Genomic DNA, 16,029 nt, shown 5'->3' on the forward strand with positions numbered 1-16,029 from the left:
CTATATTATTTTATTGATGTAGTTTGATGATCTTACAGTAGAGCTGGAAGCTATATCTTCAAAATGTGTCTATTTGACTAAAAACAATCAAGTTATTCAACAGGAGTTATCATCTTTGAAAGAAGTACAACAGGAATGTGAAGAAATTGAGGAGGATAAAAAGATGTTAGAAGAAGAAATGTCAAATCTTACGACACATGGAAAAATGTGGTAGAACTTCAAGTACAAGAATATAATTGGAGCTAGAAGAAAGGGTAATGCAGGCAATAGGAAAATTAGAAGAAATCTATTTACAGGTTAGTTTAAAATCAGGTAAGTTTATCTATAATGTGCCTTCATTTACTTCACTGAAAATTGTATTTTGGTGTGTATATGTTGTGCTTCCTCTGCCTCTCTTAGAGTTCTAGATAAAAGGTGACATCTGGGCTGGAGGTCAAGAGATCGAGACCATCCTGGTCAACAAGGTGAAACCCCGTCTCTACTAAAAATACAAAAATTAGCTGGGTGTGGTGGTGCGTGCCTGTAGTCCCAGCTACTCGAGAGGCTGAGGCAGGAGAATTGCTTGAACCCAGAAGGCAGAGGTTGCAGTGAGCCGAGATCGGGCCATTGCACTCCAGTCTGGGATAACAACAGTGAAACTCTGTCTCAAAAAAAAAAAAAAAAAGTGACATCTGTTTTTTCTTTTAAATATGTAAATTTTCATTATTATGGTAATAAAATAGATCTTTTAGAGTAATGATCATACTATAGAGCATTTGATTATTAAGACCTATCAATATAAGATTATTAGGAAAAGAGAAAATTGTGATTTAAAAATTATGGAATACTTTTGAATTGATCTTAAGCTGCATTGTTCAATTTTTAAAATTATAAATGGATTCTGTTACTTTTAAATGATCAAATTACATTAATACTAACAATGATTTCAAACTTTTATAAGTGAATTCAGTTATTAGTTTCATTGATATTGCTGATAAATATTTTAAGCTTTAGCTTCTTTTTAAACATTTAAAATTGCTCTCTGAATCATTGACTCAAAATCAAATGCAACATCTGTATGATAATTAGGTTATAATTGTTTTAGAAGTGCATTATTTTCATTGTTTTAGGAACAAAAAATATGAAAAACAATTAGAGTATTCAAAGAAGGGTAATACGGCTTCACTAAATAAGATGAAACTCACACTTAAAGATATGGAATGTAAATTATCCAAAATAAAAAGTGCCTATGAAGAGATTAGAACCCAATTAGAAGAATATAAGGAAGTCTTTTCAGTAGCATTGAAAGCTAACAATTCCATGTCAAAATAATTAAGGAAGTAAGACAAAACATACACAAATAGAAAATGAATTAAGCTCATTAATTCGTTTTGAAAGCATAATTTTTAGTGAGATGGCTTTAGGAGATTAGTAGGAAGTGAACGCTGACTTGATAAATTAATTTGGGGGAAAATAATGTCAGTAAATGAACTAACTTTTAAACTGTTAGTCAAGGACAGTCTCTCTCTCTCTCTCTCTCTCTCTCTCTCTCTCTCTCTCTCTCTCTCTCTTTCTCTCTTTTTTGCTTTTATATGAATTTTTGTTCCCTAAAAAGTCTCATGTAGTTAACCCTATCTATTAGTTTTTTACTAAGTATTGTTGAAGCTTTATAACTAATAAAATGATCTTGTTACAAAAATGCTTGTCAGAATTTCCCTACATAGAGATATTAATAAGTTTAATTTATCTTTTGATGGATCACAACTTAAACCCAAAGTGTCAAGAGCTACTCTGGGTACATCCTGGCACTCAGGCACAGAACTGTCCTTGATTGTGATCTTTAGTATTACCGCTAGAGGTTGCCTCTGGACAGACTACTTTTTCAGACTACAGAAAGGCATCTTTGAGAAATGGGGAATAATTATCACAGAAATGAAAAATTGTAATTTACAAAGTGGTTTAAAAATAACGTCTTATTCACGTTGAAGGAGTTGTGGGGAAGGCAGAAACAACAAGCCCTACCTCCAGTGCCTCCGTCACAGTGTTAGGGGCTGATTGCCTTCAGAGATGCTTTAGTTCTTTTTGATGACCAACCCAGCCATCTAGTTCTCCCCTAGGAATTGCTGGTCTGAATTATCCATCAGTGCCAAATGCTTATTGTTCTTAGCTAATGGCTAAAAGGTACAAGGGTGAAACCTGAAGCTGGTTTTCTAAACACAAGTATTTCTAGCTTTTTGGGGAGTTCATTTTAGTTTTCTTAATTGTGTTATTTATTTATTTATTTATTTTTAAGACGGGGTTTCGCTCTTGTTACCCAGGCTGGAGTGCAATGGCGCAACCTCAGCTCACAGCAACCTCCGCCTCCTGGGTTCAGGCAATTCTCCTGCCTCAGCCTCCTGAGTAGCTGGGATTACAGGCACGCGCCACCATGCCCAGCTAATTTTTTGTATTTTTAGTAGATATGTGGTTTCACCATGTTGACCAGGATGGTCTCGATCTCTTGACCTCATGATCCACCTGCCTCAGGCTCCCAAAGTGCTGGAATTATAGGCGTGAGCCACCGGGCCTGGCCCGAAGTGGTTCTTATATTCAAGCAAATGAACATATTCATTTCCCTATATAGTTACACTTTAAATACAAGTATTTCTAATGGAATCTTCAGACTCTTACAAGTAAAGTCATTTTAGAAGGCAGCAAGTGTTACCTGCTGAGCCACACATCACTGATAGTTATTTCTCTTTCCTCTCCACTGTGTTTGAATTGCTTGTTCAGTAGAAATCACCTTAGAAGCACATGTACTCTTTAGAACAATTTGAAAATTATAATTGTTTACAACAGGTATGTGTTAAGGATAAGCGGCCCCAGAAAACCCCCTCCATGCAGCAGCTGACAGCCCCTTCTGAATGCTCTGCAGCTACATTCCTAAACTCTTATCTAGGCACCACAGCAAGACTCCCAGACATGCTATACTGAGCAAAGCCTGATTACAGCCAGCTGGGCAGCATAGGAGAGGTCATGGGAAACAATCTTTTCTTACACTTACTTGTAAATTTCTGTTTTACACATACCTGTAAAATCCTGTTTTTTTAAACTGCTGCCATGAAAGTCACAGGATGACGTATATTGTAAGTCTGTCACAGGCCAACAAACTATCTTTGTGCTTGTTACAAACTGATAAATTATCTCAGTTCTGAAACTTCACTTATGCCTCTCTCACCCATATAAACCCATAGTTTTGTAAGCTCAGGGCTGCCTCCTCTGATTGTTATGGAGCAACCTTGCAGGTTAATAAAACTTGCTTACCTAACTTTGAGTCTACTCATCTTTTCTCTCAACTGACTTTATATTTTGGTGCCAAAACACAGGAAGGGGTAGGCTCTGGCTGGGTATCCTTAAGGGTCTCTTTTTCTGTTTCTCTTTCTCTCTCCCTCCCTCTCCTATCACCTCTCTCCCAGCCAATACATTGGCAATGAATTTATGGTTAAGTCCTCAAAAGCAATTGCAAGAAAAAGAAAAAGTGACAAGTATGATTTAATTAAAGAGCTTCTGCATAGCCTGAGAAACTATCAAGATATTGAACAGACAGCCTACAGAATGGAAGAAAATATTCACAAACTATATATACAGCCAAGGCCTATTATCCAGAATTCATAAGGGACCTAGACAAATCAACAAGCAAAAAGTAAATAACCCCGTTAAAAAATGGGCAAAGGAAATGAACAGACACTTTTCAAAAGAACACATATTTGGCCACCAAACATGTTAACAAATGCATACCATCACTAATCATCAGAGAAATGGAAAAGAAACATCAATGAGATACCATCTCACACCAGTTAGAAGGACTTCTGTTAAAACGTAAAAGCAAAGCAGTTGTTGGGGAGGCTGTGGAGAAGAGGAACACTTACACACCATTGGTGGCAATGTAAATTCATTCAGCTGCTGTGGAGTGCAGTTTTGAAATTAAGGACTAAGAGTGACCATTGGATGCAGCAAGCCCATTACTATACTAGGTGTATACCTTAAGGCAAATAAATCATTGTAACAGGCTGGGCGTGGTGCCTCACGCCTGTAATCCAAGCACTTTGGAGGCCAATGCGGGCAGATCACCTGAGGTTGGGAGTTCAAGACCAGCCTGACCAGCATGGGGAAACCCTGTCTTAAAAAAAAAAAAATTCATTGTAACAAAAAGATGTATGTACATGTATGTTCATTACAGCACTATTCACAATAGCAAAGACATGGAGTCAACCCAGGTACATCCAAGGTAGATTGAAAATCCAAGGTAGATTGGAAAATGCCATGGACTGTGGAAAACTAAGCTGCTGTAAAAACAACAAAATCATGTCCTTTGCTGCAACATGGATATGGCTGCAATCCATTGTGCTAAAGCAAACTAACACAGAAACAGAAAACCAAATATCTCTTGTTCTCACTCATGTGGGAGCTACACATTGGATGCACATTGTCATAAATATGGGCATAGTAGACACTGGAAAATAAGAACAGGGAGGGACAGAGTGGGGCAGGGTTGAAAAACTCCTTATTGGGTCCTATGATGACCAGCTAGGCAATGACTTTAAACCTCAGCATCCCTCAGTGTATCTTTGGAAAAAACCTACACAGGTATCACCTTAATTTAGAATGCAAACCAGAAAAAAAGTTTACTGCAAGTGGAGAATAGAACTTTCCTTTTAAGGAGAACTTTACTGAAGTAAAAAATAGATGAAACTTTTATGAAGGGCAAAGTTTTGCTAAGAATTTCAAAACAATGCACTTATTGCAAATTTAATTGTTTAACCTTAGTACTAATAAAACACCTTTCTAAAGTTATATACATGCAATAGACCAATATTAATTGTATTTTTATCAGATTAATCTAGACAGCATTACACAGATACATACTCTATTATCTAAACTTAAAATACATAGAAATTTTTTATGTGATTATTTTTCTATTTAAACAACTTCAAGTTATGTGTAGTTACTAAAAATACTAAAAGCTGCATTTTGTAAGTGATGCATTATTCTCATGATAATGTCTCATTTAAATTAAGCATTTTAAACTTATTTTAGAAGGAGTTGGACTGTGTAGATGAAATAATTAGAGAAACAAGGAAAAATATGTTGTCAAAATTTATTAATTAAATTGAGGTTTATTTTAGAAATAAACCATACGTAGCAGATAGCATTTCTTTTCATTGTTGGGTTAGTAGATCCTACTACTTTTTTCTTACACACATCGAATGTGTGTATTTTTTCTTACACACATCTAATGAAAGATGTGAAAACAAAAGCTTTCACAATAAAGAGTGTACTTGTGCACCATTAATTCATCAAGTTCCATAGCTTAAAACATTCCCAAGAAGTCATCATCAAGTTCTCAGGGTGTTGGTAGAGATTGAAGGCCAGCAGACCTCAGACTCACTTAAAATACTTAGCTAAGCAATAACTGATCATAAGCAGTCACTTCACAGGTGACATTTTAAATCATCTGTCATTTACTTTGTCATTGGTTTGCTTTTGTTTCAGAAAACCTTCCAAATTTTTCATTATGGAATAAAAACACCCAGGTCAATGTGATTCTTGTCCAGTTATTCAGCCTTGTCTCTCACCACTTACCACACTCTGCCCTTTGCTCTAGCCCAATAGTGGGCAGAGTGGAACTCCGCGGGGCTCTTCCTCACCTCAGGGTCTTTGTCTTGGCCTCTTCCCTCTATCTGGCAAGCTTTTCCTTGTCCTTCAGGTCTCAATCTATATATCTCCTCCACCAGAAAGCCTACAATACTGACACAAAACTGAGATAGATGTCTCTTCTGTGTGTTCCAATTGTGCCCTGTTATATTCCTGTCAGAGTTTCTATAACTCTATATGGACATTGGCTGCTTGTCTGTTTTTTTAGGTTGTAGCATATTTGTTATGTTTGATTGTTGAGAGGTAGACCATACCATATTCATCTTGTAATTCCAGTACTGGTTCTAGTACCTTAAAATATGGCTGTTGAGTATATGAATGAAGAATGGAAAAAGCTCTGATATTTAACCACAATTATAATTAATGCCTTGTGTAAATAGAAGCACATTCTATTTAATATTAATTTTGTATTGTAATGGTACATACATATTTCTCATTCTTATTAACTCTGATAAAGTTCTCAACTTTTTAGTTTTTAAACTCACTGTTAGTTAACAGAAATGTTTTAGGTAAAGAACATAATTCTTTTTCTTTCCAGCTGTTTCTGTGTTGGACATTTGCTCCCATCTACCTTCTTCTCTAGGGTCCACTGATGAGCCACATCTAATGAAGAGAATATCTAAACCAAAAAGTTTAAGGAAAAAGTTTATGATTTAAAAGATTATCAAACTTTATTACTAGGCTATTTACACAATGTTTTAATTGTTTCTCTTAAAATATATAACATCACAGTCTTTACTAAAGTAGAATATTTTTGTATCATATGTATGATGAAAATTTATTTGGTCTTTTAAATGATGTTATTTAGACTCTTTAATTTTTAAGTGGATCTTGTAAGGGAAAACTAGTGTTACTGAATTTACATATCAAATTGCCCAAGTGTCAGCTGTTTAAACAGCCAAACAAGCAAATCATCATTGGTAGTTTAGTAGAGATCATTGATGGCTTATCTGCAATTTGCATGTTATTGTTATTAGTATATGCAGTAGGAGACTTAAGGAGTAGCTACCCATTTTTCATGTGTATATTACTATTTCCTTTATTTAATTTAATCAATTTATTTATTTATGAGGTAGAGTTTTGCTCCTCATCCACGCTGGAGAACAATGATGCGGTCTCAGCTCACTGCAACCTCTGCCTCCTGGGTTCAGGTGGTTCTCCTGCCTCAGCTTTCTAAGTAGCTGGGATTGCAGTTGCCTGCCACCACACCCAGCTAATTTTTGATAGAGATGGGGTTTCAGCATGTTGGTCAGGCTGGTCTTGAACTCCTGACCTCAGGTGATCTACCTGCCTTGGCCTGGCAAAGTGCTGGGATTACAGGTGTGAGCCACTGCATCTGACCACTAATGTTACTATTTCCTTTTTGTAGTTCAGTCATTTTGTGAGAAGATATGTTGAGGCTTTGTAAATATCTTGTTACCCCTCAAAACCTACTAGATTTAGCATTTCATTGGTGATTTGTGTTTGAACAACTATTACTATGATGTTGCCAAAAGATTATTTTCTGATTCTCTTTTTTGTTCCACATGGAAAAATAAAACCAATAAATAAGGGAGAAGGAAAAGCTCATGATTTTGGTGCTCAGATGCCCCAAGATTAGGCCAGTGGTAGACATTTCAAGCTGACTTTATGTCTTTTTAATTTGGCCCTTTTACTCTGTGAGTACTTTTTTACTTTCTGGCACATGATGTTACACGCTAATCTTGTATTTTCTCTCCCCCAGCCCTGGAGTGAGTAATTTTTCTTAGAAGCAGAGGTGGAGCCACCAAGGAATCGCAGGACAAGCCCTCCCAGCACACCTTCACTGGTCTCCAACAGAAAGAACCACTGCCGCATGCACTGAGGTACCAAGAAACTAGCAAAAGGCCTTCTGTCTATCTGGGAACAGTCTTCATGTGGTCTCTGGCTCAGCCTCAAACGTTCTGGATTAGTCTCTCTGCAGCCTCTGTGCTGTGTCTCTAGATTGGGGCTCTGCTGGAAGGGCCTTGGGAGACCCAGCAGCACAGGGTGTCTCCTCTGCCAAATGTTCCTCCCTTCCTCCCACTCTGACACTCAGGAATAGGCTAGATGGCATGTCCAGGCAGTGCCAGGCCAGTGCCACCTCAGTGTCTCCTTTGAGATGGACCCAGAGTGTGAAGCTGGCCACCTGGAGCCTGAGGCTGAGTATCCCTCCCTGTGTCTTGGAGGAGAGGTCTCCTCTCAAGAAAACTCCCAGGGCCTGACCTCTGGGCATACATGCAAGGAGGGAAGGTCTGTGGACTGAGGGGCTATTAGAATGAGACTTTGAACACCGCTGCTCGGGGGCCTGGTCAGTGGACCATGGTTAGCAATGACCTGGTTCACGGTACTTGGCCAATTGGAACCTGATCAGCAGGGACCTGCTCAGTGGTGGCCTCCTCAGTGAAGGCCTCATCAGGGGGACCTGGAGACCTAGTCATTGGAAGCCTGAGCAGTGGGGACCTGGTCAATGGTGGCCCTATTAGTGAAGCTTGATTGGGTGGAACATAAACAATGTTTGGTGGGGTGTATACAGTATACTTGGGGCCTGGCCATTGTGGAATCTTAATGGCCTGGGGCTTGGTCAGCTGGGGACAGATTCATGGAGAATTGTTCAGTCGGGGTGGGGTGAGTGGCGACATGGAAACTTGTGGCCTTATCAGTGGGGGGCCTGGCCAGTGGGATATTAATCAGTGAGGTTTTGTCTGTGGAGCCTCTTAAGTGGGAGCCTACTTAACCAGGGTCAGTGGACACTTATCAGTAGGACCTGGTCAGTGTGGACCTGGTCAGGGGCCTGGTCAGTAGAAACCTGGCCAGCTGGCTGCTCGGGCAGGGAGTTTGTCTGTGGAGCCTTTTTGCCTCCATCTGTAGGGAATGTGAGTCAGGGAACCCTGGAGGGTTGCAGGGAAGAGGACGTAGGAAGATGTGGTGAATCCAGTACTGCTGGGCATATCTAGGGCTATACAAACAATCTGGGTTTCACCTAGAGAGGGTGACAGCCCTCTCTGCCTTGCTTGGTGCCCCTTCTCTGTCTGCATCCCTTGGACAATTCTGGGTGGGGAGGGCAGAGATTTGAGAGCACCTGTGGAGGCTCAAATGCTGACCCTGGGCCCTGGTGGTAGCAGTGAGGACATAGGTGTACCCATGTGTGGAGGAGTTAGACCTGGTCATAGAGGAGGGACAAACACATGCATACAGAAACACACATGTCAGTTCAGGGGTAGAGGACACTGACTCTGGGCCCTCTTGACCCAAGAAGGTTCCTGTTGTGATGGGTTGTGTCACCCATGATGTCATCCTTGCTGAGCCCCCCATTGTCTGTGTTGTGAAGCAGTTAGAGACACACAACAGTGTCTGTCAGTGGCTCTGCCTGCAGGACTGTTTTCTTCATGAGAGGTACATCTCATGAAGCCCCCCAAGCAGCTGCAAGCCCCCCAAGCAGCAGCCAGGATTTCCACACATGGGATTCAGCCTTCTGTGGCCCTGGCCAGACTTTTTGCCCCAAGAGAGAACAGGCTCACTTAAAGTGGTGTGTCGGTACCCAGGGCCTGTGCATGCCAGGCAAGGCGCAGCTGGCTCAAAGAGCAATCATCCACCTCTGCAAAGGTATGCCAGGAGCAAGTGGGCCAGCCACCAACCTCACCCACTCAAGGAGGTAGGGATGATCAGGTTCCCACAGCCTGAGTGGCTGCCACCTGACAGCTTATGAAGGGGAGACCTGAGAAAAAGCAGATGGTACTCGGCTCTACCTTTAGGGCAGAATAACTTGTTTACCCTGACTGGCAGCGAGTGAGGTTGGTGGCTGGTCCACTGGTTCCTGGCACATGCTTGCAGAGGTGACTGGTTGCTCTTTGACCCAGCTTGGCCTTGCCCAGCATGCACAGACCTTAGTACAACAACTGCAACAAATGGAGTCACATTGAGGAAATTAGCAGCAAGGTCGGGAGCAGGGTATGTGCTGCCTTTGCGGTTCCAGTCCATGCATCAGGGCTCGTATGGGACTGAGGGCCTTTTGGGTGCCAAGAGGCAGATCACAGGCCATCTTGAGGAGGACTTTATGTTCAAGTGCAGAAAGGACCCAATCTGGTGAATGAACCACGTGGCCAGTTTCTGCATGAGGGCACAGTGCCACATCTTCTGCCACTTTATGATATGTCTTATCAGCACTGAAGAGACAGCCTGGAGACAGTACAAGAGGAGGGCTGACAAAGATGAAATGGTGAGTTCCAGCTTCTTTCTGACCCTGAGCTCACCCCCAGGTAGTGGTTCTCATCCTTTAGGAGTAGGAGAGCAAGATTGATGACTTTGAGTGCCTCACTCAAAGAAGGTGGACAATAGGGCACTCAGCTCAACTTCATAGCCAATGAGTTGGTGACAGGCTTTAAGATGGTGGTGACAGGCTTTAAGAAGAAGGATCAGAAGGTGGCCAGTTATTCTTCAGCCTCAGCCAGCTCTTGGAGCTGGAACGGGCTCCCACTTCACCAGAGATGCCTGCAACACTGTCGGAGAGCTCTTTCCCAATCAGCTGAGGCAGAACCTGGACCCACTCATGGACATGTTAGTGCTGCTCAGGGCCACCAGACCAACATCCTGGACATCATCCACACACACAGGGAAGCTCTTTCCAGTGACACGGTGAGCAGGCAACATGTGGCGGAAAGGATGACATCAGGATCACAGGAACAGGATTTCTTTGGCCACTTTGATTGAAATTCAACACTTCCATCCAATTTGAGTGAGAGACTTAAAATCACAGATGCAGCATTTCTTGCAACAAGAGATACTATTTTTTAAAATGTCACCTAGGAATTGATAGTGTTGAATGACTAGATACTTGATTGTGGACTTTTTCTAGTTTAAGGACACCTTCTACAGCAGAATAATAACACCATCAGAGAGCTAGTGCCAGCTATCAGTGGTAGTACAGGGATGGCTTTGTGCTCAGCTGGAACCAAGCTGAATATAGAATTGTGTAGGAAACAGTTCATATGGTGATAGAATAGAAACAGTACCAAAGTAACTAAATCATACTACGAATGTCTACACGACCATTGTAATATTGGAAGAATAGTAATACCATTTATTTTATTGCTTTTTGAAGTATAAATAGTTTAGTGTATGTGCTGTAGACCTCAAACCCTGTAAATAGTCTCATAGCAGCTGGCTGGATAAAGCCTGCTGTGGATGTCTTTATACTTGAAGATTAATGCTACGATTCAAATATGTCCCCACCAAATCTCATTACGGTGGCGGCCACCAGGGGGCAGAGGAGGTTCATGCAGATGCGGGGGTGGGGTGGGACGGGGTACAGGCGGGGATGGGGGTGCAGGAGGTGCAGGTGGGGACAGGTGTGGTGATGGGGGTGCAGGTGAGTGCAGGTGGGTGCAGGTGGGGACAGAGGTGCAGGCGGTGCATACTGACTGCATCCCAAATGTCTTCAGTCAATCCCAAGCCCCTCTTTGAGCTCTGCCTCTACAGCCACTTGATACCTTCTTGCTTCAACACTGAGCACCAACCCCAGGCGAACCTGGGTGGTTAGCTCTGACCTGGGGCGCACTGTGCACACACCTGGAGCCTCTCTATCCAAAACCAGAGGCAGTCCCTGGGTGTTGTGCCCGGGATGAGGCAGGAGGCACTGGCTCTGCTCCCCAGGAGTGGCCTTGAGGCAGTCAAGGAACTGCACCCCCAGAACACACCCCACCCTAGGGCATGCAGGTGTTGCAGAGCAGAGCTTGGACCAGAGAATGGAAGGCGTAGTGTCCCTGCTGGGGTGGGTGGCCCTGGGAGAGTACAGGTCACCCTGCCATGGGAATCAGACCCTGCCCTGTCCCTACCATCAGGCCCTGGGGTGCCTGTCATTCCCCTCCCAGATGTCCCACTCCTCTGGGTGAAGCCTGGCTGTGGACTTGGGGCTGCCACTCTCCAGCTCTGGGAGGGTTCACTGTCCTGGTGGGCAGAAGACCTGAATCCTCGCCTGTGAGTTAAAGACTTGGGCGCCCCTTTCCTGGGTGGCAGCAGGTGAGAGCTTGCTCAGTTTGGCCAGAGGAGAGTCCCATCCACCTGCTGAGCGGGAGGGAGAGAGGAGGTGAATCCCAGGAGGTGGGGTCCCTCTGGTTTATGCCGTCTGCCCCATTGGGAGTTTATTCTGGTGTCTGCTGTGAGCAGGAAGCAGAATCCATTTCTTTCCCAAATAACACATGGTCTCCCCCCAGCCCCTCCGCCCCTGTGGACATCAGGGCCACGTGGTTCTCTGGGGTGGGGCCATTCTGGGCACTGCAGGGTCTGAGCAGCATCTCTGGCCTCCACCCACTCCATAGCAGAAGCATCCCCAGTTGTGACAATCGCAAATGTCCCCAAATATCAATCAGTGTCCCTTAGGGGACAGAATCACCCCAAGTTGTCTGGGTATGGTGGCTCACACCTGTAATCCCAGCACTTTTGGAAGCCGAGGTGAGTGGATCACTTGAGGTCAGGAGTTCAAGACCAGCCTGGCCAACATGGTGAAACACGATCGCTACTAAAAATACCAAAATTAGCCTGGTGTGGTGGTGGACACCTGTAATGCCAGCTACTTGGGAGGCTGAGGCAGAAGAACTTGAACCTGTGAGGCAGAGGTTGCAGGGAGCTGAGATCGTGTCATTGCAGCCTGGGTGACAGTGAGACTCTGTCTCCAAAAATAACCCCAAGTTGAGACCCCCCCCCAGGTTAGGGGATTTCACGGACCACCAAAAGACTCTGCGTCCCATGATCATATGGACTTTTGAGGTCCCAGGACGTGGCACACATTGAAATCTACACAGAGTGAGGAGGGAGAGAGGAGGCAAATCCCAGGAGCTGGGGTTCCCCTGGCTTACACCATCTGCCCTATTGGGGGTTGGTCATGATGTCTGATGTGAGTGGGGAACAGACTTTTTTTTTTGAGACGGAGTTTCTCTCTTGTTGCCCAAGCTGGAGTACAGTGGCATGATCTTGGCTCACTGCAACCTCCACCTCCCGGGTTCAAGTGATTCTCGTGCCTCAGCCTCCCAAGTAGCTAGGATTACAGGCCTGTGCCACCACATCTGGGTAATTTTTGTATTATTAGTAGACATGGTTTTCTCCATGTTGGTCAGTCTGGTCTGGAACTCCTGACCCCAGATGATCTTCCTGCCTCAGCCTCCCAAAATGCTGGGATTATAGGCATGAGCCACTGCACCCTGTGATGATGATGATTATTATTATTATTATTTATTATTATCATTGAGACAGAGTCTCACTCTGTCACCGAGGCTGGAGTGCAGTGATGCGATCTCAGCTCACTGCAACCTCTGCCACCTGGGTTCAAGCAACTCTCCTTCCTCAGTCTCCTGAGTAGCTGGGATCACAGGCGTGTGCCACCATGCCCAGCTAATTTTTGTATTTTTAAGAGAGACAGGGTTTTGCCATATTGGTGAGGCTGGTCTCAAACTGCTGACCTCAGGTAATCCATCCGCCTCAGCCAACCTCAGGTGTTCCACTCTCTTCAGCCTCCCGGAGTGCTGGGATTATAGGCATGAGCCACTGCTCCCGGCCTATTTTTTTTTCTCTCAAGTTAAGGTAGGGTCTCTCATGTTCAGCACTGCAAACTTTCTACCTGCTTAGGAGACACGGGACTGGGGGTGCGGTTGGGGATGCAGGTGGAGATGGGTTCATGGGGTACCTGGGCCCAGCTGCACCCACCTGTACCCACCTACATCCACCTGTACCTACCTGCACCCACCTGTACCCACCTACACACACCTGCACCCACCTGCACCCACCTACACACACCTGTACCCACCTGCACCCACCTGCACCCACCTTTACCCACCTGTACCCACCTACACCCACCTGTACCCACCTGCATCCACCTACACCCACCTGTACCTACCTGCACCCACCTGTAGCCACCTGCACCCATCTTACCCACCTGTACCCACCTACACCCACCTGTACACATCTGTACCCACCTACACCCACCTGCACCCACCTGTACCCACCTACATCCACCTGCATCCACCTGTACCCTCCTACACCTACCTGTACCCACCTGTACCCGCCTACACCCACCTGTGCCCACCTGTACCCACCTGCACCCACCTGTACCCACCTGTACCCGCCTATACCCACCTGCAACTCCATCCTCACTCATCTGGACAATGTCTGAGGACATTTGTGGTTACACAACTGGGGGGTGCCCCTGTCATGGAGGGGGTGGAGACCAGGGACGCTGCTCAGCACCCTACAGTGCCCAGGATGGCCCCACCCCAGAGAATGATCCAGCTCCCATGTCCACAGAAGCCCAGTGGAAACCTCTGTTATAGGACAAGCATTTCTCCAGCCTTTTTGCTTCTTGCCACACGGAGTACAGAAGTCCCTGACCTCCACATTGCAGCATGTGTTTTTCTGATAGCTTCTTGTCCATCCAGGGAGGTTTTTTTCGTGGCATTTCTGCTGAGAGCTTTACCAGAGACTTTTATCTCAATAACGACTCTTGTGCAGTGAGCAAACTCTAGTCCCCGCTGCCAGTCAAGGCAGATTTCTTTCCCCTGGTTGGCCATCAGCTTTCATCCTGTCCCAGGCATGTCAACATTCACATTATTTTCGGTTCTTTTCATGGACAAGTTGTTCCCTTGAAAGAATTGCCAAGAAATACACCAGAACCTGAAAACGTTCTGCTCTTGGGTCACATAGCCCTCTGCTGCCACCCCCTAGAAAATGCGTGCAACGCACAAGTAATCATGGGGTGCTGTGTTGAAATCAGGGCTCTGCCTCAGCCCCCAGGGCCCAGAAGCCTCTCCATGTACCCTGCAGCGTCCGCATCTGTAGCCCAGGACAAGGCTGTGCTTCCTGGTGGCAGGGGAGCCTGAACATGACCTTGACTTTCTTTAGCAGGGGATCACCTGGTGTGATCCTGCCCCCCACCCCCAGGGGCACAGCAATTTCTGGGACATCTGTGGTTTTCATGACTTGGGGGTACTCCTGACAGGGAGTGGGTGGAGGCCAGGGGTGCTGCTTATCACCCCAAAGTGCCCAGGTTGGCCCCACTGCAAGGAATGATCGGGCCTCAGATGTCCACAGTGCTGACCGGGAGAAACTCTGGGTTCATTATTTGGGGGAAAAATCGAGTTATCTTCCTGCTCACAGTGGGAACCAGAATAAACTCCCAACGGTAAACCAGGGAACCCTCAGCTCCGGGGATTCGCCTCCTCTCTCCCTTCTCACTCAGGGTATGGATTTCAACACATGCAGCCTCCTGGAAACTCAGCAGGGTAGAGGATCATGGGATGCAGAGTCTGTTGGGCGTCCATGGAATCCCCTATCCTTGGGGGGAGGTCTCGACCTGGGGCGATTTTGCACCCAGGAGATAATTGTGGCTGCCTCAATTGGCGGATACCATGGGGTGGAGGTCAGGAGTGCCACTCAGCACCCTGCAGCACCCCCGGGGCAGCCCCTCAACTAAGGAGGATTCAGCCCCAAATGCCCACAGTGCCAAGCGGGAGAAACCCGGGTGCAGAAGAAGCTGCCTCCCAGGTGAATTGAGGGTACACTCTTGTTCTCTTCTCCATAGGACTACTACAGCCCCCAATCAGGCCCCGGTACACAGACCCATGTTTTCAGGCCCACAGATGTCCTCTCAGCGAAACCCTGTTTCAATTTCTGTGATTGCGACCACCTGACGTTACTGATTGGCGGCTCCCTACACAGAGAGGCTCACGTCCACGATTACCAAGGCTGGGAATCTATCAGTGGGGCGCAAGTATCTGGGCACCCCGAGCCAGTGTGCAGCCCACAACCGCCTCTCGTGTGTGTGTATGTGTGTGTGTGTGTGCCCATTTTTAAGCAACCGCTTGAACAGTCAGCCTCCCACAGAGCAAGGCATGAGGCACCGACTCTGTCACCTTGTCATCAGCGATTCATCAAGCCTTGGCCACCTTTGACTCAAAGCACACATGGCGGGGACAGTCGCCTACAGTAAGAGGCTGGGGGGCAGGGGTCATGGTGGAACCAAGTGGAGGCCACAGAGGATGTCTCTGCCAACCCATGGTTCGACCTTGACCCTCCCATGACCCTCTGTAGCAGGGGTTGGAGTCCATTGCCCAGGACAGTGATGATGTGGGCCCTTGAATGTGAATCTTCCTTCTGTCTGCGTCATGGTTTTAGTGATCGAGCACTGACGGGCAGGACCCTGCTGGGCTAACACCCTCGGATCTGTGCACATACCCAGCGCTGCATGGGGACGCCTGATATAGACGGCTAAGGTGCAACCTGGGGAAGCCCAAGGTAGGGTCTGTTGGAAGTTAGGGGCCTGTTAGAGGGGCCCCCTGTTTCACCAGCAGGGTTTGAGGGGCTGAGGGCTCC

General features: G+C 45.6%; 1 long non-coding RNA gene across 1 annotated transcript; it reads left to right on the forward strand.

Moving 5' to 3' along the window:
* Window positions 1-103: 103 nt before the first annotated feature.
* LOC144578071 (uncharacterized) lies at window positions 104-15,642 on the forward strand. The gene is made up of 3 exons (XR_013523147.1): window positions 104-296; window positions 7,397-7,517; window positions 15,239-15,642. It is a non-coding gene; the product is annotated as an uncharacterized LOC144578071 (long non-coding RNA).
* The last annotated feature ends 387 nt before the right edge of the window (window positions 15,643-16,029 follow it).

This window comes from Callithrix jacchus, chromosome 10 (genome assembly GCF_049354715.1).
Source record: "Callithrix jacchus isolate 240 chromosome 10, calJac240_pri, whole genome shotgun sequence".
Taxonomy (NCBI): Eukaryota; Metazoa; Chordata; class Mammalia; order Primates; family Cebidae; genus Callithrix; species Callithrix jacchus.